We start from the raw sequence: 4468 nt of genomic DNA, 5'->3' as shown, positions 1-4468 counted from the left end.
ATAAGTCTTTAAAATGTCATATATAACCGTGATTTTGTATGACATGAAAATGACTGTAAATATCTTTTTAAGGAATTACTGTATACATATTTATCTCTTTTTCTTCTTTTCCTTAGAGTTTTAAGATGGGTGGAATGGGGTTTTAAATTCACATGAAAGAAACCTTTGAAAAGCAACAATGAATGACCTTGTGTCATCACAACTTTTTGAAAAAAAAACCCACCTTAAACATTTGCAGAATTTTCTTGTTTTAGCACAACTCTTCTTGTAATCGAATTCTAAACAAAAGTATTACTGATTAAACTTTAGCTTTAATAACATAAAGCTACATAATTTTTAAAGTTTAATCATTAATACTTTTATAACAAATTTATGTCAGATCAGGATTTCTTGGTTAATGTCAAGTTGTCACAGCAAAGACATTTTGAATAATGTCAACTTTGTATTAAAAGTGTCATGATTTACCGAATGACACTTTATGACGACAGTCATAAATATTCATGAAGACTTCCTCATGTTCATGACAGGTGTTATGTCGTGTTTATGATGGTGTCATGACAGTCTTATTCACAACCCGTCAAATAAAGTGTTACCATTGTTTTCTATGTTGTTGTTTTCTGAGTTGTTGTCAGGGGGTGAACAGAATCATTTCAAGGGGCACACTTTGGACACCTGTAACATAAAGTAGCAACCAAGTAAATAAATGCAAGAGTCTTATTGTGAAAAAAGACAAACTGGACGTTACTAACTTGAGTATAAAGGCCTATAGTGTAGAGTTTCCTGTGGGGGTAAACTGGAGGTAGTTGAAGTGCACCACAGGGGAAACAGATACATCCTAAATGGTTTCGTGTTTTGTTTCCTCTGCTTTAAAGATGTCCAAAGTGTCAGGACGCAACAGCACCTTTTGCTCCGGCAGTTAGCCGAGACAAATGACCAGAGGAGGAGAGGCACCGGAGCAGCTGAGAAAAAGCTCTCAGCTCCGTCCAGAATCTCTCACAGCAACTTATCCTTCAGCGCCATTAGGAACCACTCATAGCTTGGCCAGCACCTGTCTTTGGCGGGCCAGGACACCCCGCCTCCCTCTATTCACCCGAGACCCCTCCTCCCGTCACCTTCGTCCTTTGGAGTGGCAGAGGGGCCCTGGTGATCCCCATCCATCCTAAACGCTCTACGGAGAAAAGGCAAGTCATGATGAGAGAGGGAGAAGGACAGGAGTTTGCGCCCATGTCCCCTTTGTGCTTTTAGCCGGCAGCCCTCTCGTCTGCCACGGTCATGTCCGCACAATGGCAGCCCTAACAGGAGCTGTCAGCGGACAACGCACGCCGACGCTACGGGGGCTGGATCACCTTAACTCTGTGTTTGGGCGGCACTGAAAGGCCGCTGGCTGCAGCTCAAGCGTGTTTTGTGTTGTTTTCTAAGGAGGTGTGTGGGGCCTTTTAGCCCTGTGTTTACCGACACCAAACACTAAAGAAGAGGCGAGAGCGTCAGATCACTAGAGGAACGGAAAGGCCTTAAAGGGGCAGTATCATGTGAAATCAACTTTTTTTTTTGGTTTACGTCATGTTATGATGTTACATCCTCATCAAAAACATACCTGGAGTGTCGCTTTGATTATTTCATGCATGTTTGAGAAATCTTTTTATCTCCCATGACAACCTTTCAGGTGTGCAAAAACATTTTGGGGGAAGCTGAGCACTGCCTTTGAGTTTCCATCTCCCAGAGCAGTGACTCCCCCCACTCAGCTCCTTCAGACTAGCCAGTAGCAATTATCAAACACCTGGTGGAACTGAGCTGCTGAGCTTTTCTGCTTCTCAGAGAAATGCTGGTAAAAATGTTCTGAAAGGGTTATTAGAGGAACCATGTTTTGATGACTTCCTGAAGGCACAATGAGGGAAAGGGCTGGAGCTTCTTAAAGGGACAGAGGCCCAATTTCAAGGTGTTAAGTTATGCAATTATGCAATTACAAATATGCACAAAACTTTGCTGATATTCTGCTAATGTCAAAAAAACTCAATTTCGCAGTGTCCATTTAATAAACACAACTAAAATCACACGTGAATAAGTTTGTTCACTTAAGACGTTGTAAAAAACATGCCCCATCATCATCCTGCTGTCACTTCCTGTCATCTTCTTCGTCTTTTCCAACAGTAGTAACATCTGATTATTGATCACGACACGTATGATGTGAAAAAAGTGTTTCCAGTGCGGTTCCGCAAATTAAACTAATTTTGATAAAGCCGAAAATTAACCTCATATTAGAGCAAAAACTTTCTTTTAAAACAACAACAAAAAACTGTTTTTCAATTGCCGTATTTTCATTAATCAAATGTATTTTCGTAAATGCAGTTTGATTTGACAGTTTTAAAGTCAATGGAAACACAGCTGTAGTTCATTGATTGTTCTATAAAATGTCACCTGGAAAGTGCCTGGAAAATACATAACGCTGCCCATTAAAAATGCTTTGTTTTAAATAATACTATATATATACATGTAATAAAGATGTCCAGTAGAGGCCTCCACTTTGCTCCTGAAGTTGGATCAATATAGTGAGGTGTTGACATGTCATTTTGCCCTGGCGCAGCGTCTCGTCTCTGAATGGCGGCGCTGAGAGACGGCAGCAGGTGAATTGTCCCGACAGCAGATACAGTGTATCAACGGGCTGCTTTTAAGTGTGCGGTCAGGACTCAGTGTGTCCCCACATGCGGCGCTCTGTTTGGCCACCGCCTGTGAAAAGCGATACTTGTCGCCATCCTCATTGTGCGTTTGCTTTTGAGACTCTGCTTATGTGTTTATGAGTTATTGCCGAGTACACAGAGCCACGAGGCAGCTGCAGACTTTATTTGTTAGATACATGTAATTAATTCACAAAGGCCCTTAAGAGCTTTAGGCTCCGGACACAAAGGAGGCGGGCCGCTGCGACGAGTTCAGGTTGAATCGGTTCATGATTTTAGTTGTTGGGAGCCAATATTTAGGCAGGTGTCTCAGCTGAAAGGGATCAGGAATGCATATAGACACACACCTGAGGGAAAAGACCACACTGCTGTTTACACTATCCTGAGCCGACGGCTTTGGGTTTTACTTATGCAGTCTATGACAAAAGTGTTTATATATTTCTACGTGTTTTATCATGTTATACTCAGAAATTTGAATGAATTTTATAGGCTTTTTAAGTGATGTACCAAGAAACAATAGTCAAGTCAGGTTTATCTGTGTAGCACGTTTCAGCATCAAGGCAGCTCGAAGCGCTTTTCATCATGAAGACCTAAAAACATCATAAACGCGTCATTTAGTCAACAATTGTGAAAAACCAGTGAGTGTTTGTCAAATAACATTGTTAAAATCGTCGTTGCACATCAAATATGTTGGTCAATGTTCACATTGTTACGGTTCTAAACAGGCGGTGGTTTTGTCTCGTCTTAAAGGAACTCAATGTTTTGGCTGTTTTGCTGTTTTCTGGAAGTTTGTTCCAGATTTGTGGTGCATAGTAGCTGAACGCTGCTTCTCCATGTTTGGTTCTGGTTCTGGGGGCACTGAGTAGACCAGAACCAGAACCAGAAGACCTGAACGGTCTGGAAGGTTGATGTGACAGCAGATCTTTACTGTATTTTGGTGCTTAGACATTCAGTGATTTGTAGACTAGCAGAAGTATTTTAAAATGGGCAATTGTGAAATGGAGCTGAAATAACACACAGTCATTTTTTTCTTGTCGCAGAGAAGCGAGCAAAAAATTTTGGCACACATTGGCATGAACCCCACTTCCCTCTACTACCTTTAACAATTACCTTCAAAATTCACCTAATTAGAAAATATCCAGTCCTTTGAAGGTTTCAAGTGTTTCTTAGAGAACATTAGTAAATAAACAGCATCATGAAGACCAAAGAGCACAGCAGAAGGCTAAGGGAGAAATGTTTGTACACCAGTGTAACCCACAAGGACATGATTGCTTGCCTAGACAGCAAGATTGTGTAAGAACACTAGTCGGAGAAGCAGCCAAGAGGTCAAAGGTAAATCAGGAGGAACTGCAGAGATCTACAGCTCAGATGTGAAAATCTGTCAACATTAAAGCTATTAGTCATGTTCACCAGAAACACAAATACAGGCTTTATAGAGGAGCGACAAGACAAAGGCTACTGTTCAGGGAACGGCAGCGTAACACCTGGTCGCAGTTTGCCACAAGCCAAGTAGGAAGAAGCTCCTCTGTACAGATGAGACCAGAATTAAACTTTTTGACCTACATGTAACGCACTATGAGAGGAGGTGCACTTCGCCTTGAACACATCAGCATGTGAAGTTTTGTTTCTGTTTTTCTTCTGTTTCGTTTTGCTACTTAAGCAGGGGCTTGGAAGGTGGTTAGAGTTGATGGATGGAGATAAATACATGACGAACCTGGAAGAAAACAGAGGGTGTAAAAGACTTGTGACTGAGACACAGGTTCAGATTGAAGTACTTTATATTTATTATAGATTGG

Source organism: Xiphophorus couchianus, chromosome 12 (genome assembly GCF_001444195.1).
Source record: "Xiphophorus couchianus chromosome 12, X_couchianus-1.0, whole genome shotgun sequence".
Lineage (NCBI taxonomy): Eukaryota > Metazoa > Chordata > Actinopteri > Cyprinodontiformes > Poeciliidae > Xiphophorus > Xiphophorus couchianus.
The sequence above is the reverse complement of the archived record's forward strand: the minus strand, read 5'-3'. Positions refer to the sequence as shown.